The sequence below is a fragment of the Elaeis guineensis genome, chromosome 4, assembly GCF_000442705.2.
Source record: "Elaeis guineensis isolate ETL-2024a chromosome 4, EG11, whole genome shotgun sequence".
NCBI lineage: Eukaryota > Viridiplantae > Streptophyta > Magnoliopsida > Arecales > Arecaceae > Elaeis > Elaeis guineensis.
In genome coordinates, this window is record NC_025996.2 from 39,138,935 (window position 1) to 39,164,107 (window position 25,173).

At 36.6% G+C, this 25,173-nt stretch overlaps 1 protein-coding gene and 1 long non-coding RNA gene across 8 annotated transcripts in view; one reads left to right on the top strand and one right to left on the bottom strand.

Annotated features, from left to right (window-relative positions):
• Positions 1-9,207: 9,207 nt before the first annotated feature.
• Positions 9,208-10,450, bottom strand: LOC109505775 (uncharacterized). The gene is made up of 3 exons (XR_012140473.1): positions 10,342-10,450; positions 9,952-10,101; positions 9,208-9,733 (listed from the first exon to the last, which is right to left on the bottom strand). It is a non-coding gene; the product is annotated as an uncharacterized lncRNA (long non-coding RNA).
• A 2,499-nt stretch (positions 10,451-12,949) lies between these two features.
• Positions 12,950-25,173, top strand: part of LOC105042910 (mitogen-activated protein kinase kinase kinase YODA) — a 42,730-nt gene continuing 30,506 nt past the window's right edge. For 2 of the 7 annotated variants that reach the window (XM_073256376.1, XM_073256378.1), the window contains exon 1: positions 12,950-13,374. The gene's annotated coding sequence lies outside the window, so the exon portion shown is untranslated. Of the gene's footprint in view, positions 13,375-13,452; positions 13,533-15,875; positions 15,896-16,690; positions 23,612-25,173 lie in introns of those variants that run through there. The other 5 variants (XM_073256375.1, XM_073256371.1, XM_073256372.1 and 2 more) reach the window with 4 other exon arrangements.

Sequence of the window (25,173 nt, forward strand, 5' to 3'; positions counted from 1 at the left end):
TATATGCTCATGCTGACTTTGCAACTCATTTGACATAGAAATTAGCATATAGTACTTAACCTAACTGTCTTCATCCGTCCACTTTTCATAAGCAGCTCTTTGCTCAGCAGTAGGACAGTTTGATAATACTAGAGATTTCTGATTGAGTACATGGTCTAGTTTTTCAGAAATCATGACAATCTTGAGATTTCTTAGCCAGTCTTTATAGTTTGTTCCGGTCAAATGATTGGATTTAAGGATGCGGGCTAGAGAGTTTGAGACTGATATTGTTTAACTGCGAAAGTAGAGATTCAAGTTAGACTTTTGTACTTTATAGTTATATTTACTTCTAAAGATTTTAAGATACAAACAAGACTCCCACTAATTTTTCGGATCCCTCTACTCCTCGGATGGAAAATGAAAACCCTAACACAATAATTGGATTCCTAATGGGTGCTGTGATTCCACCGATACCGTATACCTCACCTAATAATTATTGGTAATATGCACATCGATGCATGGATACTCTTTGTCCAAATACTTCTCTAAGCATGTTGCAGCGACTTGATCTCTAAGTCATATGGGCTCACCTAACAGTTATTGACCACACTCTTTAGTTAAATCCAATCCATCGTGCACAAGCAGGTGTAAGGCCGTCATTGGGTCCCTCACCTAACAGTTATTGGGCTCAACCTTATCCTTACTCTGGAGCAACTCTTTGCTAATAAAGAGATTGTATGCTTCTGATGCAACTGAACCACTATAACCAGTCGAGAATAATCAACACCAGTAGCACGTCCGCACATCTACAATGATGGAAGACCTATGGACTTAATATTTATAAGGAGATTTAGATTTAGGTCTCATCTAATCAATCATCATATAGCTTATCTAATTGGCATGGGCTAAACCAAAAATGCCAAGCAACCTTATTCAAGACTCGATCTTCTAAATTGGCTAAGTCGAGATCAGTGGGGGTCCCTCCGTTGCTTTTTTTAGACATCAATAAATTGACCAGATCAGCAAACAAAACTAATTAAATAATCATTTCTCAATTACTTGTCTTAGACATCAATAGGTCAATTGGTCCAAAGAGATTAACTCAAACGAATCAGGCTCAAACCATTGAGCCAAATTAGGTCCTTAAGTTAATCGATTCTACATATGAGATTCAATCGATTTGATCAACAATAATTGCATAATCATATAACTTAATTAGTCTAACCGTAATCAATACTTGATTCAGTTTGATCAATTACTTAATCGAATTAAATCCATAATATTCAAATCAAAAATTCTAAATATAATCTAATTATATGACCTAATTTTTGATTTTTCATAACCAAAACTCTCATACATAAATATAAATTTTAGATTCTAAAACTAAATTTTAGATCTAAATTCTTTGTATAAAAGATAAATTTTAAATCATGAAACTAATTTTTAAATTTAACAGATAAACACATATCTCATATATGTATGTAAAATTCATATCTAAATAAAAATTTAGATCGATACATGACATCATATATCTCATATATAAATTATGAATCATATTGAAAATAATTTTGTGACCTAAATATGTAGTTATATATCTTATATATAAATCATGAATTAGGTCAAATAAAATTTCAAATTTATACATGCATCTATATATCACATAATTATGAACTAGAAATCGTTCTAAAACAAAATTCAGATCTATGCATGCTTTCACATATCAACTATATGTTTTATAATTAAACCTAAAATAAATTTTAGATTTAAAATATTCATCTATACATCTCATGTATCAAGAAAAAATCAGATTTTGAAACTCTTTTCAAAATATATATATATCAATTTCATGCATATGAAATCCGTTGCTCTGATACTATTGTTGGATTTTCTATGTTGGGACATGCATGTATATTTTAAATTTTTTTTTCTAAACATGACAGCAGAATAGAAGATTAAAACTCTTTTTAATCTATATCATGCATGCATAAAACATAAATCATAAGGATCTACTTCATATGCTGAAATTGAATATGTGATCGAATCACATATCTGTTTCGCAATTTCTTTCTTCAAATCTGGATCTGGAAGAGAAGAGGCTCTCTCTTAGCCGTGTAAGTATCCGATCTTTATGAGTATCTACTTAGGATCAGTCTGGAATAGTTCTCTTAATATTGATTTTTCTTCTCCAAAAAAATTTAGCCTGCGAATCTGAATGAAGCCTGGATCGCGTTCAACTCTTTGATCATTTCTTTGATCTTCTTCTTTTCTTACTTTTTCTTTCCTAGATTATGAAGCAACCAAAGACTACAAAGGGATGCCCAAGCTTGGGGTGTTGATACTCTAAGGGAGAAGAGAGGGAGAGGAGAAGAGAGGGGCGTGGGGCTCTCCTAAGGGAGCATGGAGCTGCTGGTTGAAGTGCCTAGAGACCTTAAAGGAGGCTCCTTTAAATAGGCATAAAGTTTGATCCTATTCAAAATCAAATAAGTATTTAATACAACTCCTACTTGCATTAGGAATCCTTGTTCCTTTGGTTATTTAGCTTTCTTTAGGAAATCAATTAGGTACCAACTATTGAAGCCCTTGCACCCACAAAATCACATCCCACTTTGCACCCATAGGATGCCTCATAAAAGATTCACATGCCCTCTAATAGATGGGCATGCCCAACTTGATCAAATCAAGTGACATCCAATCTAAACTATCAAGAAAATTAATTAAGGACTTATACTCTAAATTTATTTGATCCAAAATCTTAGGCACTCAATAATTGAAGCTCAATGAATCTAATTTATTTAGATTATTAGCAGATAATTAAGTTTGAATTAATCTGATCAAATAAAAAATTTAAATATAAAAAAAAAATTGGATCCAATCATGTGCTAGCAAGGTTATCCTGAACCCAATAAGATTTTTCTAAATCAAATTGAGACTTCATAAGTCCAATTACTTATTTCAGGTCTAATCCCTTTGTTGTGTAACCCCATAGGTTCCATTCTATCTGGTAGTGAGATATACAATGATCTCTATCATTGTATCATTGAAACTCTTTTCAATTGGTTGAAATAATTTCACTCTAACTCATCAAGAATTGTCGATCCTGAGCAATCCTAGTGAGCTCTCCAATCCATCAGTGACATCTAGCAGTATATAGTGGTAACTCGGTAGAATCAAAAATGAATCTCAAGGTGTAGTTAACATGTGATTCAGTCCCTCCATCGTGAGTTCCGACTAGATGGCAGGTCATAGATAAATCGTCAAACCTCATCACCAGTCATATGATAAATTCATTCAGCTCAAGTCTAATTGTGATCCTTTATAGAAACTCTTTCTATTAATCACATTGCTGTGGCCACAGACTTTCGAACTTAGCCTCTCAAATCTCATAGGACTACTCCTTTCTATCAGGATCGATAGATTCCATCTTGATGTGTATCCTACTCCTACAGTGGACCAACTGTTACCAACATCCACTATAATGGCTCATTGAGATCATATTTATGTGTCAGTCAAACTCCAGCAGCCACACTGTGAGCAGTCATACCATCGCAGGTCAAAAGATTATTCACAAAACTACAGCATCGAGATAATCACTGATGATCGAGTAGAAATCTAAGTGATATCTCGTATGATCATGCTCAGTACTAGTTATTCTCTAACAATTATCCGCACTTGTCGCTCAGTGTCTTTACACTATAGACTAGAGACTCATCTACTCCGAAAGAAGTGATCTATGCATCGGTCTATCTGAATCGATCACCGTCCTTATGATAATACTATGATCGGGAGCATTTAAAAATTAAATACATATCTCTAATTCTCAATACTTTGAGAATATATATCGAAATGTTAATTTCATGGACGATTCAAGGACACATCACACTTGAATAAAAAATAAACTTATCTTTTTATTGATCAAATCAATGTATTAAGTACAAAATTGTATTCTAACTTTATTACAATGTGTCAGTCATATTGATTTCTAAAACATATATCTAACAATCTTCATTGACGGAGCCATATCATAGCCATGCTGAGATATATATAAAAAATAATTTCATAATTTTTCAATCAAATCTTTCAGATCCATTTCTCAAAGCAAATCACATATTCAAAATAAATTATTTATAATAATAAAATAATATATGCTTGACTCATTTTATCAAATAAAAAATAGAGGTCTTAAAATAAAAAAACTAATTATAATTTTTTCAAATGCCGTTTGAAAGCATACTTTGAAGTATTTAGTTACTTTCCTCTATATATCAACGATAAATCTAAGCATAATATTCACGAATCCACACTTCAATCCAGCAAGTTAGATACATCTATTGAAGATCATTAATTTTGCAATCAACATTTTAAAAGGCCACCAAATAAGAAACTTGAAGAATCCAAATGGATTAAGAGGAATAACTCAACGAGGGGGCTGTGTAGGGTGTGGTTTTATTGTTGAATAAAAATAGATCAAGGACAAAACACTTAGGTGGTAGAGCTCAATGGACCCAAATCAATCAATCTGGGCAATTTTATCTCATTAAAGGTTAAACTAGGATACAAGCCAGTCGCCATAACAAGGATGACCAAATCTAATAGGATCCGACTATTAGCGCACTATCCAATGGCTATGATTAGGATTCTCTTCATTAGGATAAATCAAAATCATCAAGAGAAAGTCTTTTATTGGATCCAATAATGGAGAAAGAAATAATCTAGAGAGAGAAAATGAAAAGAGAAAATTAGAAAGAATCAAGAAAGAGAAAGTAAGGAATGAGAGAACAGAGAGAGAGAAAGAGATGAGAGAGAAACTTTTTTTTTTATTTTCTTTCTTACTTTTCTTCTCTTTTCTTTCTTTACTTCTTCTTCTCTCTCTCTTTTTTTTTTTTTCCTCCTTTTTTTTTCTTTCCTTTTTTTTTTCTTTGGCTTCTTAGCAAAATCGAGCACCCCATGCCCGAGTTTATCTAAGATAGAGAAGGGTGGCGGTGGTGGTGGTGACGGTTGGAAAATCGGCAACAAGGGCCACCGGTGGTGGCAAGGTGACCGGTGACAAAAAAAAAAGAGAAAAAATGGTCAAATAAAAATAGAGGTTTTGGTCCTTTCCAGCATAATCTAGCCTTCTTCCACCAAAATCTGGGTCTAAAATAATGGTCTATGGTTAGACTAGAAGAGAGAAGAAACCAATCAATGAATAGAGATGTCATAACCTCTTTTCCGTCAAGAATCAATGACGGCAACAATTAGCGCAATACAAAGCACCACACGTGGAAAAACAAAGAAACAAGAGAAGAGGAATAGAGAGAAACAGCTTTTGATGTAGTTCTTCATGGGTTGCCACGGGAGAGTTTTATAGGGGCGAAATCCCCCTGCATGTCCAAGTTTGAGAAGGACTTTGCCGCCTTCTCCGTCTTTGATTCAAATATGGGCTTTGGCCTCAATTCAAACATGAAAACAGGCCTTCGGACCTTTAATTAGTGCCGGGCCTAGCCAAAAGGCTGGCCCATTTTACCCATGGCTGGGCCTTATGGTCTTTACATTATTTATTCATGTTGATTCTTTTCGTCAGTTTTTATATAAATAAATTTGTCAACACAAATTTGTTCATCCTATTATATTTTTATTTCTATATATGTATTTTTAGCTATCACTTTTTATTGATAAATCATTACACATTCATTTTGAATTTTAAGCATGAAGCATAAAAATTGAGCCACATCAACACCAACCAACCGCTTGACTCGGATAACTTAAGTTACTGGAAACAAGCAAATAATAACATATCAAGATTAATATTCCATCCTCATAAATAGATCGGACTTTGACGTTAGATGGGTCCACATAATAAGTCGATCAAATAAATAAGTAATTGACATTGAGAGGACCTTTTTTTTTTTTTGTGGTCGGGTGGGGTTAGGGAAAGCATACCTTCATTAACACAAGTAGTAATTAAAGAGTACAGTTACAACTTCAGACTATGAGTTATAAGGACAAATATATAGGACAAAAAGAAGAATATATACAACAGGATGAAGCCGTGTTAACCAATACATCATATATAAAAGTAGACAGTAACAAAAAAAAAAAAAAAATAGTTTAACTGTATGATATAAAGATCCACATGAGAGGTATAGCAAAATACTTTATGTGACTCTTGGACTGTAAAAGGAGATGGATCAATCTGAAGTAGATATGCGATAGATTGGTGTAATATCAAATGACCTGGAAAATTGTATACCAAACACTTGTATGCAACATGATGAAGTAAATAATATGAGCAGCATATAAAATATTGATTCATGTAGTAGAATGTCCGTAAAAAAATATATATACACAGCTAAAAATATTATCAATGAAGTAGTAGATATTGAATAATCCTATACCAGAGCAGTGCAAAAGCTGAATTAACTTTCAAAAAAGTTGTAAGCAAAAAGAAAGACTGTATCAGTCATATTTTTTTCAAATGAAATTGTGGAGCAGCACATATAAGCTGAAATCATGTGATCCATAAGAGTTATGAACAAAAACAGACAGCCAGGAAGTTGATATATGCACATAAGTTGAGCAAAAAAATCAAGACTCTTCATTTTGTAGCATACAGAGATCCATACTTTCAAATTATTAGAGTGAGTATGCATGGTAACCTGCATATCTTGCAATCTAAACCTATTATTGGATAACAGTGAAACCATGACAATATAGGAGGCAATATTATAGCAGGGATATGATCTGCCTTCATCATTTTGGTATATCAGTGAGAGATGATGATCTAAAGTTAAGAAAAACCTCTTTATATGCATAGAATACCGAGCTTCCAATATCCACTAACCAATTAGAACCATCAGTAAATTATAATTTTCTGTGATATTTTCAAGGAGGCCATATTTCTGGAGGCAAATGATGAACATTATACAAGACATTGAGAGGATTTTAATGCATATTTCCCTAGCAAATTGACCCTAATACCATATTAGCTTAGCATTTAAATACAAAATTCCTAAAATAGTAATTAATGGATTAGCAACATATATCAAGCTTAAGACATGCAAACATAGGAAAATAGTTTCAATTGTTGTAGTGACTTGCTATGTATGTATCTCAACAATCTAAAAAGTGAGCCAACAAACTAACAATTTGCAAGGTGGCAATTTATTTGATTTTCTATATAATCTTTTTTTTCAATTCTAAGCAAACTAAAAATAATAATAATTGAGATCAGTTGCTTCTCATGACTATCATTGGGCATATTAATCTTTTATTCATTTTCTTTGAATAAAAGAAATGTATTAATCTGTATACAATAATTCTTGAGGACCTTTTTTGGATTCTTGGACAACCTATCCATGGAGTAAACCGTTTATGGTTAAACATATGAGAGTTTGTGGAAAAAGTGCCATTAAGAAGATAATTTTAATGAATGGAGAACCTTCAAGTTATCCAAAGGGGAACAACTCAATCACACTTTCAAAAAAACTAGCATATAACCTGCGCGATGTGCATGATGCAATTTAAACCCAAGCCTCCCATCTGATTGAAAGGGCTGAGGACGGAAAAAATAGAGAAAAAACTGGGAGGAAACGTATGATAAATACCTATTGCGGCCAATCCTCCCGTCGCCCGATCGCCGGTGTCGCGCACTTGCAAGAAAAATCCTCACAGACCGGAGATACCTCCGACGGAGACCCTCCGACGGTCAAGTCAGAGAGGAGACTAGGCAACAGTAGAAAATCAAGGGCTCAGCGGGGGAGAGAGAGAGAGCTCAAGAGCTAAGAGGCGCTTCAGAGAGCTTGAGGAAGCTTGCTCTAAACTTACCAAGACTGTTGTCTTACCCCATTTTATAGTAGAATGCGGTATGGTCCCGTCATTAATGGTGCAGACAACTGGGGAGTTGTCAAATCGCCGGGGGCTGTCAAATCATCGTGGGTTGTCAAGTCATTGGGATTAATCCATGTTCTTGGCAGGACAATGTCCCAGGACGGCCATACCGCATGTCCTTGACATGACAACTGCCCATAGCAGTCGTATGGCGTTTGAATGGGCTGGTCGACTATAGGTCGGTATTCGGCTGCCGAGACATCGAGTGATGATCCAGAGACACCATCGGCTGGTTTGGTGTCTTGCGGAAGTCGAACGTCGACTGCCATCTCCGACAGTGGGTCGGTGATTTGGACTCGACCGCTTGGCCGGTTGGGAATAGTATGTGTCTATTCGGCCGACATACCTTCGGTCGAATATCGTCGGCAGCCATTGTCGGCAGTCATCGTCGGAGTCGTCGTCAGAGTCGTCCGTCGGTCTGGTCGGTAGAGTCGGACGTCGGTCGGACCGATCCGAGAGTAAGTCGGCGTACAGAGGTCGATCGGTATATCCCAACAATACCCAATATAAAACCCAAGCCATCCTCCAAGCTTGTCTTCTCTCATCGTCAAAGAATGGGAGATTCAATCCTTTCGATTTCAAGGCACTAATACACTTTTCAAAATTATTCAAGTGTGCAAGTTCCCCAAATCATCCTCTTCAATTCACGCTGCTATAGATTATATGATAAATAAATAATTGAATTAGAGAATGATGTCAAGCAAACTTACCTCTATTATATGTTAGGGAATAAGTCAACAATGTATATCAAGTTTGTCGATCTTATCTATCTGAAATGGGCTTCAGGTATCCTACTTTGGCCATTCCTCTTCATTTTGACCAAACATGACCAAGTCTATATATGTTCTTCAGATTTGCATGGCAACATTCAGGAATCGGAATCTAGGCCTCCCTGAAGATCCTTTAGAGCTTTATGAAATCGATAGAATGAAAGAATAGCTTGAAGAAGTAGAATTTTTGCTTCACAGAGATAAATTCAGGTTCTTTTCTGAAAAAAATAATTCTGTTCATAATCTCTTCTTTATGAAGTACAACGACATATAATTATCCAATTTAAAGTTGAGGTTCCTAATTTGTATGCACCACTGTCTTTCTTTATGAATTGAACTCATCTGGACCAGGAAAAGAAGATTTACTTTATTAATTTACATTATTATATATCAAAATTTTTATTTTGATTTGTAGAAGTTTGTCGGTAAAATGGTTTGGATTCATCAAGACAAATAGTAAATAACTTCAGAACTTTTTCATTAAGGATTAGAAGAAGAAAGAGGTGTAGCCTGTTTAATTAGAACTTAACCAAATAAACCTTTACATCTAATTTCATATTATATAGAACCTTTTGAGAAATTTCATATGATAATATTATATAGTATGATGCTGCAACTAGTTCAGTTTGTCGCAGTTTATATTTCTTTATGATTTGGCCAATTAGATAACTACAACCATAATTCCTTTTTGATGGAAAAACATCAAGAAAATATCCTAGCAAACAATAAAAAGAATATTCTTCTTTCAGAGTACCATTGTTTTAGTGTACTCCAAGGATTTCCCAGTCCTTCAACAACATGACATAAATTAAACTACTTGTTTGCAAATTCTACTTAGATTCTTGACAAAGCCGCAATGCAGAGCTTCCAGCACTCACACCACTTCACCCAGCCCATGGAAGCTGTGCCGAGTCACCCAGGTGGAGAAGGCCAAGACCATCCTCGGCATGATCCCCATTTTCTACAGCACCATCATCATGAGCACATGCCTTGCCCAGCTCCAGATCTTCTCCATCCAGCAGGGCACCACCATGAACACCTGCATCACCCACAACTTCCGCATCCTCCTCAAATTTTGTAGCCAAAGAAGAATCCTTTTGATCAAATATCCCCAAATCCTACATAATATAATGCTTCTATCAAGGTTAAGCTCTCAAAACCTCAAGGGACCAACTCACACCACCACACCTCGCACAAAATCCCATATGCTTCAGAAAAAAACCCCAATCGGAACCTAAGAAACCCCTCCGATCTTCCTTAGGTTCTCTCCTTCCCCACGAATCTCCGAAAAAATTTTGAAATGAAAAAAGAAAAAAATGATCAATCAAGATCTTACCTTTATTTTTGTAGATTTTTACTATATTTTCCGTCAATTTTTCTCTGTCTCTTCCATCCTCAGGAGTCTGAATCGGCTGGGAGGCTTAGAGTGGCTGGATATCGAAGCTTAGGCGATGGTTGGGGTTTACTCCACCTCCTTATAAAATCTCTAACATATGTCAAACAGAAAAAAAAAATGAAACGTGTCAAACGGAGGCTGATGTCTTCATTTTAATATAGATATATAGATATTCGGACCTTTTTTTGGGCTTGCATGATCAAGGGACTCTAGGTTCTTTCCTCATATATTTAAATTCATATCTTTTTGGATAGAATAAATTTGTATCTTTCAATTGATACATCTTACATCAACTTCCATTATTGTCGGTTTATACGCAGAGTAGCTTACCAGGATTTCTTGTAATGATTGCTAGCTTTCAGACCATGATCCAGTTCGTTGTGGCAGGAAAGGAAAGAAAAATGAGTTTTAGAACAAACTATCTCTTAGGTCAAACTAGTAGATATAGTGAAGGATATAAGTAGACAAAGAAGATATTTTCAGTGCACATCCACTTGAAACTAGGGGACCTGGACTTGGAATGGTAGTAGCAAAGTCAAGGGTCAATAGACCAAGATTTTTACGTGGAAAATCCCAAAAAGGAGAAAACAAGGAACCTAGTTCAGATCAAGCATTATATATATCTCCAAGAAATAATGGGATTACAAGAGTTGTTTTCTTCAACTTAGTCAAGCCAAAGATCACAACATCAAGAGAACCACATTCCTGGATCACCACATCAAGAGAATCACTCTCCTGGATCACAAAATCAGCGCAACCACTTTCTTAATCATAATATGGGAGACACCTCTCTTTAATCACAATATCACAAGAATTATACTCTTGGATCACAACATCAAGAGAATCTATTCTTTTGGATCACAACATCAAGAGAACAATACTGTTGGATCGCAACATCTACAGGGCATACCCACGCTAAGAGAATAACTCTTGGTATACAATGGAAATTTTTTTACCATGGTAACAAACATACGTGTTGGAATATGTTCGCCGCCCACATCGAGTTCTCAGACCTTTTAGAGAACACCAAATCGGGGACACCGAGAACTATGGCCTTGGACCTGTGAATGTGGCTTTAGAAATCTAGTACCATACGTTTTCCTTTTTTCTTCTCCTCCTTTCATAGTTGTGGGACTGCTGAAGCTTACCTTCGTGATGGTCTCTTAGTGGAAAAAGGACACTTTAAAGAAACAAAAGCTGACTCCCAAGCCCTAATTCAAGTGTTTGCTTCCCGTGAGAGTGAATATCTCGAATGAGCTTTATCCTTTATCTAGTATGAAAAATGGATGAGAGAGGAGATAGATTGATCTTCTATCTATCCTCTCATGTGTCTGGTGAAATATGGAGGAATGAATGAAAATAATTATTTTTTCTATTTGATATGTAAAGAATGTAAGGGATGATGGATAATATTTGTATGATATTTTTTCAAACTATCTTTTGATGAAAAAAATTATTATTATCAATTATAATACTCATTTATACTAAAACAATATATAAACTTATAATCATTATAATTTATAAATATATAAAATTTACATAAATATTTAAATGATTTTATAAATTAATTATATATAATTAATTTATTTATGTATATTAAATATATAAATAACTAATTAATTTATAACTTAATTTAAATAGTTAATTAATTTTATACAGATAGTTAACTAAAAATAATAAATATAAATAAAAAATAGAAGACAATTCCAATTGTTTAATTGTAATTATGAAAATTATGTACTAAGATTGAAATAATTAGTAATGAAATTTAATAGTATAGAATTAATAATATATATAAAATAAAAATATATATAAATCACATGAATGAAAAAATGTAAGAGTGTCATGGTTTTATTAAAAAAATTAATGAGAGGTAATATTATCAATACAAAAATCCATCCTTCGCATGCTCCATCATTCTCTCTTATATCCTCTCAATTTGGAAGGATGCAAATTAGTCAACCATGATAGATAAACAATTCTTCTTTTCATCTATCCTTCCTAAAAATTTTTAAATCAAATAATGAATAAAAATTATCCATTCTTCCAATTCCATTCATTTTTTCTCTTGTAACTACAACCAAGCATAAGATTAGTTATAAGTTCCATTCCATACAATATAACCCGCCATTACATGGGCTTTTGTCCTTGTAAAAAGTGGCAAACTAATGTCTAAACAAGCTCTAAACATTTTATTATTGGAATTTCTCAATTATTTATTGTGATCAAATCATATGATATAAAGGATTATATCTTACACCCCTAGCATGGCCATGCACCATACCAATTGCGTCATTTTATCGCTTGTGGCCTATTCACAGCGACGAGCGCAGGATGAATTGAGTCTATGGGAATGAGATGAGGTCATCAGTGTGATGCACGGCCGTATCGTGCACGCGGGATAATTTGCCGAGAGGGTATAGCCCTTTTGAAAGCTCAAATTTAACAATGGGATATCGGCAACCAATCACCGTCCATCAGTTGTGTGAAGTACCTCATCTCAAAACAAACACTTAATTAATCACTATTACATAGATCTAAAACAAGGTCAATAGTCAATCCCAAAAATTCCCAATAGGGACAGAATCGGAACATGACACCAAAACCAGACCGCACGGCGAAACGAACCCCCCCTCCCCCAACCCAGCGCCACCTCTAAATCATTTTAAAATGCTATTGCGTACACCACAAGTGCGTGGATCGAGCGCTAAAGCCAACCAATTAGTCTTATATTAATACTTACTAACCACCAAACTCCAAATCGTCATTTATTCACACCCAAACGACACCCAACCAAGAAACAACTCACAAATACTATGTGGATCCTGCAGAATGTGAGGCAGAGAAGGGCCACTAAGAACTAAATGTTGGTCCCTAAAGGAGGACAAGGTCACGAAATCTAGTAGTTCTGTTTTGATGCTTCAGGACAACTCCATTTCTTAGCACACACCGCAAACCACCCCATCCTCTCTCTCTCTCTCTCTCTCTCTCTCTCTCTTCGTTTCTTCTTCAAATCGAGTCGTTCCCTTCTCCTTTCCGCTTCTCTTTCCTCCGCCTTCTGCTCTACATTTTCTCTCTCACTTTCTCTCTGCTCGCTTCTTCCAATTCTTGGAGTATCCTTTTCTTGGATTCTTCTCTGGGCTTCTTTTCTTCTTCTAGGGTTTCTAGGGTTTTGGGCGCTCCATTCGCTGGAGCGAGCTCGAGCAAAGTGAGGACTGGGCCCGTCCGCTTTCCCACTGGTCTTCCTCGCTTCTTCAATTGAGCTGGAATTGGACGGTTTTGCGAGGCGCTGATCTGGAGATTGCAGGAGGAGATTGTGGGATTTTGCTCGTTCCGGGTGTTCGGATGGCTTGGCTTTGATAAGTAAGAGGATCGTTACTTTTGCTGATTCTGTTTTAGTGAATGAATTGGTTTTGTTTTGTTTCTTTTTGTTCGTTTTAGTGGACGGTTGCGATTTTAGATCGGTGTTGGGGAGAAGGATGAGATCGGGCGTTAAAGCTTGGATTTTTGGTTGCGAGTAGGTCAGTTGGACCCTTTTTTTCTCTGATTTGATCTCTTTGTTGGGATGTTTTGATTTCAGGGTGGTATCATTGTTAGAAAAGTAGGGGTGGTTGGTGAGATGCTGAAATAGCAGAAAGTTTTCCTCCTTTTTTCTTTAAATTTTGTGGAATGGTGAAGAAATGAACATGATGGATGTGTGGTATTGTGTCAGCAAGTGGATTTAGGAGAGAAGTAGTGAAATCCTTTAAGTGACGTTCTCTTTTTGTGGTTTCTATGAAATTTATATGTTTCATAGTTGTCTTTGGAGTGAATTCATTGACATCTTAGTGTAGTTTTGGAAGTATCCGGGCTGGTAAGGTTAGTTTGCCTTTATTCCAATAACCGACCAACTTATTTTATTTTCAGCTGATATGCCAGCAAATGTTAGATATATGTTCTAGAAGCCAATATCGCTACACATTGCAATAAATGTAGGATACAATTTTGTACTTAATATATTGATTATATTAATAAAAGATAAATTTATTTTTCATTGATGTGTTCTTGAATCGTCCATGAAATTAATCTTCGATACATATTCTCAGGACGTTGAGAATTAGAGATGTGTATTTAATTCTTAAATATTTTCGGTCGTAGGATCATTATGAAGACAGTGATCAATCCGGATAAACTGACGTATAGATCGTTTTTTTCGAAATAGATGAATCTCTAATCTACAGTGTAGAGATATTGGACGACGAGTGTGGATAGTTGTTAGAGAACAACTAATACTGAGCGTGACCATATGAGAGATCACTTGGATTTTTATTCAATTGTCTGTGATTGTCTCGATGCTGTAGTTGTGTGAATGATCTTTTGATCTGAGATTGTACTACTATTCACAGTGAGGCTGCTGGAGTTTAACTGATACATAAACATGGGTCTTAATGAGTCTTTGTAGTGGATGTTGACGACAGTTGGTCTACTGTAGGAGTAGGGTGCACATCAAGATTGGATCTATCAACCTTGATCGAGAGGAGTAGTTCTATGAGAATTGAAAGGCTAAGTTCAAGGATCTATGGCCATATTAGTGTGGTTGATGGAAAAAATTTTCATAGGAATCACATTTGGACTTGAGCTAATCGAATCTATTATATGACTGATGTTGAGGTTTGACGATTTATCTATGATCTGCCATCAAGTCGGGATTCACGGTGAAGAGATTGAATCACACGTTAACTACTCTTAGAGGTTCATTTCAATTCTACTGAATTGCCACTACATACTGCTAGGTGTCACTGGTGGATTGTGAGAGCTCACTAGGATTGTTCTGGATCGACAATCTTTAATGAGTTAGAGTAGAATTGTTCCAACCCATTGAAAAGAGTTTCAATGATATTTTGATAGAGATTATTGTATATCTCACTACCGGATAGAATTGAACCTATGGGGTCATACAACAAAGAGATTAGATCTGTAATTAGCAATTGAGCTTATGAAGTATCAATTGGGTTTAGAAAAATCCGATTGGGTTCAAGGTAATCTTGCTAGCACATGGATGGACCCAATTTTTTTTCTGTTTGGATTTTTTATTTGATAAGATAATTCAAACTTAATTACTTGCTAATAACCTAAATGAATAAGATTTATTTGACTCCAATTATTGGGTGTCTAAGATTTTGGATCATATAAATTAAGGGTGCAAGTCTCTAATCAATTTTCTTGATAGTTATTCTTGGACGTCATTTTGATTTGATCAAGTTGGATGTGTCCTATGATTAGAGGGCTTATTAATCTGATATGGGGCATCTCTTGGGTGCAAAAGAGGGTGTGTTCAATTGGGTGCAAGGGCTCCAAGAGTTGGCGTCTAATAGGATTCCTAATGTAAGTTAAATAACTTAAGTTATTAGGAAACCTAATGCAAGTAGGACTTGTATTATGAGATTGAATAGGATTCAATCCTCATGCCTATTTAAAGGGACCTCCCTTAAGGTCCCTAGAGCATCCAAACTAATAGCCTCTCACGCTTAGGTCTCCCCATGCCCTTTCTTCCTCTCCCTTTCTCTTCTCCCTTTGGGCATCCCACATGCCCCAACCTTTGGGACGTCCCAAGTCTCCCACGTTCAAGGTGTTAGGCGTTCTCTTAGGTTGTAGCAGCAGCATATAGCAAGGGAGAAAGGCTAGAGAAAAGGAGAAGAAGAAGATCAAGGAAAAAGCGTTGATCATGATCCAGACTTCATTCAGATTTAGCAAGCTGAATTTTCTTAGAGAAGAAAATTCAAATTCTAGAAGGCTGTTTCAGGCTGATCCCGAGTAGATATCCGTAGAGGCCGGACACTTATGCAGTTAGAAGAAAATTTCTTCTCTTCCAAATCCAAATTCGAAGAAAAAAATTGCGAAATAGGTATGTAAATTGATCACAATCTGAATTTCAGCATATGTCAATTTCAGCACATGAACTAGATCCCTGTGGTTTTATGTTTTTATGCATGCATAATTCAGATTAAAAATATTTTAATCTCATATTTTACTGTGGTGTTTAGAAAATAAAGTTTTGAAATACACATGTATACCCTGAACCTCGAATTTCAACAGTCGTATCAAAGTCACGGATTTCATATTACTGAAATTGTCATACATATTTTGAAAAGAGTTTCAAAATCTGATTTTTTTTTTATATATGAGATGTATAGATGAATTTTAGAATCTGAAATTTAATTTTGGGTTTGATTTTAGAATATATATTTGATATGTGAAAGCATGCATAGATCTGAATTTTGATCTAGAAAGAGTTCTAGTTCATGTTTATATGATATATAGACGCATGAAACATGAAATTTTATATGATTTGAATTTTGATTCATATATGTGATATATGATTCCATATCTAGATCATAAATTTGCTTTTGATATGATTCATGATTAGTATATGAGATATATGATATCATGTAGTAGATTTGAATTTTATTTAGATCTGAATTTTACATGCATATATGGAATATATGTTTGTATGTTAAATCTGAAAATTATTTTCATGATTTAAAACTTACTTTCATGCAAAGAATTTAGATCTGAAATATGATTTTAGAATCTGAAATTTGTGTTTGTGCATGAAGATTTTAGTTATGAGAAAATCATAAATTAGATCATGTAATAGGATTGCATCTAAAGTTTTTGATTTGAGCTATATGAGTCTATTTCGATTAAGTAATTGATCAAACCGAATCAAGTGTTGATTAGGGTCAAATCAATTAAGTTAAATGATCATGCAATTGTTGTTGATCAAATTGTTTGAGTCTCGTATGTAGAATTGATTAATCTAAAGACCTAATTTGGCTCGACGGTTTGAGTCTGATTCGCTAGAGTTAACCTGTTTAGACCTATTGGTGTCTAAGGCAAGTTAATGAGACGTGGTTATTTAATTAGTTCTGTTCGCTTATCTGGTCAATTTATTGGTTTCTAAGAAAAGCAACGGGGGACCCCTACCGATCGCGACTTATCTGGCCAATTTTGAAGATTGGATCTTAAATTGGGTTGCTTAGCGGTTTGATTTAGCCCATGCCAATTAGATCAGTCATATGATGATTGATTAGATGAGATCTAAACTTAAACTTCCTCACAAGTATTAAGTCTATAGGTTTTTCCACCGTTTAGATGTACAGGCGTGCTCCCGACGTTGATTGTTCTCGACTGGTCATAGTGGTTCAGTTGCATCGGGAACATGCAACTACTCTATTAGCAAAGAGTTGCTCCAGGGTAAGGATGGGGTTGGACCCAATAACTATTAGGTGAGCGACCCAACGACGGCTTTGCATCTTCTAGTGAACAGTGGGTCGGGCTTAACTAAGAAGTGTGGGTAATAACTGTTAGGTGAGCCTACATGATTTAGAGACTAAATCGCTGCAACATGCTTAAAGAAGTGTTTGGACAAAGAATTGCCTACGCATCGGTGTGCATGTTACCAATAACTGTTAGGTAAGGTGCATGTCCTCAGTGGGACCGCAGCATCCACTAGGAATCTTTTGTCGCGTTAGGATTTTCGTTTTCTTTCCGAAAAGTGGAGGGATCCGATAAATTAGTGGGAGTCATTGTTTGCATCTTAAAGTCCATAGAAGCAAATATAAATATTAAATACAAAAGTCTAACATGAATATTTACTCTCGTAGTTTGACAATGTTAGCCTCAAATTCTTTAGCCCGCATTCTTGAAATCAATCATTTGACCGGTACCAATTACAAAGACTAACTCAGAAACTTCAGGATTGTCCTGACTTCTGAAAAACTAGATCATGTATTCGATCAGAAACCCATAGTGCTATCAAACCGTCCTACTGCTGAGCAAAGGATTGCTTTTAAGAAGTGGACGGATGAAGAGAGTCGGGTTAAGTGTTATGGGCTGGCGTCTATCAAACGAGTTACAAAGCCAGCATGAGCATATGCCTACTGCCAGGGCTATGATCACTCACCTGCAAGAGTTGTATGATGAGCAGAGCCGTATAATGCGCTTCGAGGTGTCCAAAAGACTCTTAAATCTGAAGATGCACGAAGGACAGTCGGTCCATGAGCACTGTATGACAGTGATAAGGACATTGAAGAGCTTGGGAAGCTCGAGTTAGAAATACAGAAGGAATTGCAGATGGATCTGATCCTTCAATCCCTTATAAGTTTATATAGTCAATTTATTGTAAATTTTCATATGAACAAGCTCGATTGCACTATACCCGAACTGGTCAACATGTTGGTCACTACATAGGGAACCTTGAAGAGTTCAAGAGGCACGTTCTCGCTGTGGAGCGGATTTCTTCCAAGAGAAAGTCTACTGGGAAGAAGAAGGCAAAATCCACTAAGAAGCAGAAAAAGGAGAATAGGCCAAAGAAGGAAGTTCCTAGTAAGGCCGAAGCAAAGGAAAAATATTTTCATTGTCATGCTGAAGGCCACTAGAGGAGGAACTATCCAAAACATCTGGAGAGCCTAAAGACCAAAAAGGGTGATAAACCTTCCGAAGGTATGTTCGTAATTGAATCTAACCTTACGGTTTTTTCTACTTCTAGTTGGGTATTAGACTCTAGCTCGAGTGCTCATATATGTACTTCAATGCCGGGTCTGATGGAAAGTAGGAGGTTGAGGAAAGGTGATATGATCCTTCGGGTTGGCAATGGAGCAAAGGTTACTGCAGAGGCTGTTGGCATTTATCTTTTTCGATTACCGTCTGGTGTTAGATTAGATTTAAAGGACTGTTATTATGTCCCTATAACTAGTCGGAATTTGATTTTCGTGTCTGTGTTAGTACAGGAAGGTTTTGAAATTTATTTCAATAAAGACTTTTGTTTCATTTATTTACGAAATAAATTGGTTGCATGAGATCTTTTAATTGACAATCTTTATCACTTGCATGTTGATGCGAATGTGAACCTAAACGAGCAAATAATGAGTGCCGTAGGTCAAAAGAGATCCAGAGATGAAATTAACTAGAAGTACTTATGGCACCATAGACTAGGCCATATTGGAGGCCATATTGGAGAGGACAGGATAAATAGACTGAAAAAGGATGGGATTTTTGGCTCTCTTAATCCAGAGTCATACCCAGCTTGCGAATCCTGTCTTCGAAGAAAAATGGTTAAGTTACCCTTTGTAGGACATGGGGAGAGGGCCACTGAGTTACTCGTCCGGGTACACACCGATGTGTGTGGGCCATTTGATGTGCAGGTCAGAGGTGGTTATACCTACTTCATTATTTTTACTGATGATCTGTCTAGGTATGGGTATGTGTATCTGATAAAACACAAGTCTGAGACCTTTGAAAGGTTCAAGGAATTCAAATATGAAGTAGAAAAACAAACAAATAAATCCATTAAGATTCTTCGATTTGATTGAAGAGGTGAATACCTTAGTCCGAAATTTTTGAAATATTTTAAGGACAACGGCATAGTCTCTCAATGGACGCCTCCTGGAACACCTTAACTCAACGGAGTATCCGAAAGGAGGAACATGACCCTATTGGATATGGTCAGGTTTATGATGAGTTTCACTGATTTACCCTTATATCTTTGGGAACATGTCTTGTTAACCGCAATTTACCTGTTGAATAGGGTTCCATCAAAATCCGTTCCTATCACATCATAAGAGGTATGGTTCGGTAAGAAGTCGAGTCTAGGTTATCTTAAGACTTGGGAGTGTCCGGCCTATGTTAAGATACAGATGGCAGATAAATTAGAGGATAGATATGTAATAGCTCGTTTTATAGGATATCCAAAAGAATCCATGGGATACTACGTCTACTTTCCACAAGACCACAATGTGATTGTGAGTCGAAATGTCATATTTCTAAAAAAATAGTTTATCCAAGATGGTAGCAGTGGGAGTTAGTTGAGCTCGAAGAGAAGGTCTCTGAAGAGTTAAGAGCTATAGATTCTCAAGAACTCGTTATCCATGAGCCAGTAGTAGACATTTCTCAACCATCTCGCAGGGTCATCCGACCTCCTGAAAGGTACATGGGTATGCTTATGGAGGAAGTAAAGAAAATATTTCTCATGGGAGATAAGGATCATGGTGATGATCCTAATACATTTGACGAGGTGATGTTTGATATCGATTCCAAGAAATGGTTAGATACTATGAAGTCAGAAATTGACTCAATACACTCGAACCAGGTCTGGACCTTAGTGGATCCATCTGAGGGTATTGTACCCATTAAGTGTAAATGGATCTACAAAAGGAAGATAGATACCGATGGTAAGGTAGAGACCTATAAAACTAGGCTTGTGGCTAAAGGCTATAGTCAGCACGAGGGCATTGACTATCAGGAAACTTTTTCATCCGTAATCATGCTGAAATCCATCCGTATTCTTCTTGCTGTTGCAGTTTATTATGATTATGAAATCTGACAGATAGATGTGAAAACTGCTTTCCTGAATGGATATCTTGAAGAAGATATCTATATGGAGCAGCCTATGAGTTTCACGTCTGGTGATGGTGATCACAGAGTCTGCAAGCTGCAAAGGTCCATATATGGATTAAAGCAAGCTTCTCGGAGTTGGAATCATTGTTTTGATGAGACAATCAAATCGTTTGATTTCATCAAAAACGAAGAGAAACAATGTGTATATAAAAGGGTCAGTGGGAGTGCGATAACATTCCTCGTATTGTACGTGGATGATATTCTCTTTATTGGGAATGATATTCTCATGCTGACCATGGTCAAAAGATGGTTGTCCAAAGAATTCTCCATGAAAGACCTAGGAAAAGCATCCTATATTCTTGGAATAAAAGTCTATAAGGATAGACCTAAACGGATGCTAGGTCTGTCACAAAAGCTGTACATAGAGAAAGTGCTGAAGAGATTCAGTATGAAAAATTTCAAAAAAGAACTTTTACCTCTTAGGCATGGGATTAATCTCTCCAAGACGATGTGTCCGACCACATCTGAGGAGGTGCAGTGCATGAGTAGGATTTCTTACACCTCGGCCATAGGGAGCCTCGTGTACGCCATACTATGTACTCGATCTGATATTGTCTTTGTTGTGAGTGTCACGAGTAGGTATCAGTCGAATCGAAACGAGAAGCACTGAATAGCTGTGAAAAATATCCTTAAGTACTTAAGAAGGACTAAGGATTTGTTTTTGATCTTTGAAGGAGATTCTGAGTTGCGAGTCGAGGGATATACTGACTCAGACTTCATGTCTGATCCCGATGATAGAAACTCTACGTTAGGATATATGTTCGTTTGCAATGGTGGCATAGTTAGCTGGAAGAATTCCAAGCAATCCATCATAGCGGATTCGACCACGGAGGCTGAGTATGTCGCTGTTTCGGATGCTGCAAAGAAAAGTTTCTAGCTCAAGAAGTTAATCGCGGAACTTGAGGTTATGACATCGGATGCTATATTGCTTTACTGTGACAACAATGGAGCCGTAGCACTTGCTAAAGAGCTGAGGTCTCATCAGAAATCGAAGCACATCGAGTGGCGGTATCACATCATACGCAACTATCTCGAAAAGAAACATGTCGAGGTGCGAAGAGTAGACTCCGCGGACAACGTGGCAGACCCACTGACTAAGCAGTTAAGCCAATCGAAAATGGAAGTTCATCTTGAGAAGATGGGACTTAGATTTGTGGCCAATTGACTTTAGTCCAAGTGGGAGATTGTTAGATGTATGTCCTAAAAGCCAATATGACTGACACATTGCAATAAATCTAGGATACAATTTTGTACTTAATATATTGATTTGATCAATAAAATGGTAAGTTTATTTTTTATTCAAGTGTGATGTGTCCTTGAATCGTCTATGGAATTAACCTTCGATACATATTCTCAAGATGTTGAAAATTAGAGACATGTATTTAATTCCTAAATGCTTCCGGTCATAGGATCATCATGAGGACGGTGATCGATCCGGATAGACTAGCGCACAGATCGCTTCCTTCGAGATAGATGGGTTTCTAGTTTACAGTGTAGAGATACTGGACGACGAATGCGGATAGTTGTTAGAGAATGACTAGTACTGAGCGTGACCATACGAGAGATCACTTGGATTTTTATTCAATCATCAGTGATTGTCTCGATGCTGTAGTTGTGTGAATGATCTTTTGACCTGAGATTGTACTACTGCTCGCAGTGAGGCCGCTGGAGTTTGACTGATACATAAACATGGGTCTCAATGAGCTTTTGTAGTGGATGTTGGCGACAGTTGGTTCACTGTAGGAGTAGGATGCACATCAAGATGGGATCTATCAATCTTGATAGAGAATAGTCCTATGGGATTTGAAAGGCTAAGTCCAAGAATCTATGGCCATAGTAGTGTGATTGATGAAAAAGAATTTTCATAAGAATCACATTTGGACTTGAGCTAATTGAATTTATCATAGTTTGACAATTTATCCATGACCTGCCATCAAGTCGGGACTCACGATAGAGGGACTGAATCATACGTTAATTACACCTAGAGATTCATTTCAGTTCTACTGGATTATCACTACATACTGCTAGATGTCACTGGTGGATTATGAGAGCTCACTAGGGTTGTTCTGGATCGACAATCCTTGATGAGTTAGAATGGAATTGTTCTGATCTATTGAAAAGAGTTTCAATGATACTTTGATAGAGATCATTGTATATCTCACTATCAGATAGAATTGAACCTATGGAGTCACACAACAAAGGAATTAGGTCTAAAATTAGCGATTGAGCTTATGAAGTGTCAATTGGGTTTAGAGAAATCCGATTAGGTTCAAGGTAACCTTGCTAGCACATGGATGGATCCAATTCCTCTTTTCGTTTGAATTTCTTATTTAATAAGATAATTCAAACTTAATTACCTGCTAATAACTTAAATGAATAAAATTATTTGACTCCAATTGTTGGGTGTTTAAGGTTTTGGATCATACGAATTAAGGGTGTAAGTCCCTAATCAATTTCCTTGATAGTTATTCTTGGGTGCTATCTTGATTTGATCAAGTTGGGCGTGTCCTATAATTAGAGTGCTTATTAATCTGATATGGGGCGTCCTTTGGGTGCAAAAGAGGGTGTATTTAATTGGGTGCAAAGGCTTCAAGAGTTGGCGCCTAATAGAATTCCTAATGTAAGTTAAATAACTTAAGTTATTAGGAAACCTAATGTAAGTAGGATTTGTATTATGAGATTGAATAGGATTCAATCCTCATGCCTATTTAAAGGAACCTCTCTTAAGGTCCCTAAAGCATCCAAACTAGCAGCTCCTCACGCCTAGAAGGTCTCCCCATGCCCTCTCTTCCTCTCCCTTTCTCTTCTCCCCTTGGGCGTCCCACACGCCCCAATCTTTGGGACGTCCCAAGTCTCCCACGTCCAAGGTGTTGGGTGTCCTCTTCCTTGCTGGTTTCAAGGTTGTAGCAGCAGCATATAGCAAGGGAGAAAGGCTAGAGAAGAGGAGAAGAAGAAGATCAAGGAAAGAGATCAAGTGCTGATCGCGATCCAAGTTTCGTTCAGATTCAGCAGGCTGAATTTTCTTAGAGAAGAAAATTCAAATTCTAGAGGATTGTTTCAGGCTGATCTCGAGTGGATATCCGTAGAGGTCGGACACTTGTGCGACTAGAAGAAAATCTCTTTTCTTCCAGATCCAGATTCGAAGAAAAGGATTGCAAAACAGGTATGTGAATTGATCACAATCTGAATTTCAGCATATGTCAATTTCAGCACATGAACTAGATCCTTGTGGTTTTATATTTTTATACATGCATGATTCAGATTAAAAGTGTTTTAATCTCATATTCCGCTGCGGTGTTTAGAAAATAAAGTTTTGAAACACACATGTATGCCCCGAACTTCGAATTCCAACTAAGAACTGGATAGAAGGGAACGTGGCTGTTCTGCTTGTTTAAGGGCATAACAAACTTAATTAAAACAGCCAAAAAACTCAAGGAGAAAAAGAATTTGTGATAGTGGAGGATCATTGGTCAGAAGACCAAGTGAAGGATCCTTCTGTTTTGCAAGTGTAAGCATGCACACAATGTCCCATGCTGTCAATTTAAGGGCAGCAACATGCTCCTATTCACAGGATTTTAGTTGTTAAGCCCTTTATCATTTCTTAATCCAACATGGAGTGGTACATTTGCACCCTTAAACTGCAATGGATTGATGGGTATGTCTGTGCATATTGTTTTTGAACAGTACAGATCTTCAAGGCTTCAAGCCCAAAAGAGCACACCAGCCGTTTGACTGATATTTTGGTTTATTGATGCCATTATTTCTGATAACCTAGAAAGGTAGAATTGTGTTGTGAGCCCAGTGAAACAGTAATTATCCAATTATGATCTGTAAAATTTTATTTTTGACAAGCCACCTGTCATGCAAAGTGAATATCAGCATGTTTTCATTTTATATACTTTGCACAATGTTCGTCTGATTTCTCAGCCATATCTCTAAGCTTTCCTTTTAGTTGTGTGGTTTCAGATCCACTATCGAGGAGATTCCCTACTTACTGGGGGAATATTTAGCCCACACTTGTCAGGGCATCTTATGTGTCACTCACTCGGTCCTCTTTTGATGCTTCTTCTGGGCTTCCATATTTTTTCCTTTCTAATTCATCTTTCCTTGCTTGGCCAAGTTTCTGCCTTAACTTCCTCATCTCTTTTGGGGCATATTATCATCACGTATCTTTATTATCCGTATGCTTTATCCATATAATTGGTATGGCAAGCCATTCTTTTATGTCTCGATCAATATAAGATGATCACACAAAAGTATGCAGGTACATATCTATCATAGCTATCTCCAGATCCTATATAGGATGTTCTTATCATTCCCTGGTATGATTGAACGAAGGGTTTCTGACAATATTTGGTAAGTCTTGCTGATCTTGCTTGATGGGTCTTCTCTTTACATGTACTCTTTCTAAATTACTCCATTGCCTTTATGCCTCACCCACACTCTTCTGTGTCATTAACCAAGACCTTATTCATTTGGAATATGTGGCATTGAGGTCACAAACTGCAGCAGTATGACATCTGTAAAACCTTCAAAGAGGTCTGGGCCAAAAGTAAACCAGTGGAGGCTGATTGTTATAGGTATTCTATAATGAATTTTGTCTGTAATGATTCGTAATTAGCCTGGTACCTGGGGAAAGAGGAAAGAAAGGAATGGTTGCATGTAGATCAGCTGACTGGTTAATGACACATAACCCATTAATTCTCGATGCCTCCAATACCCATT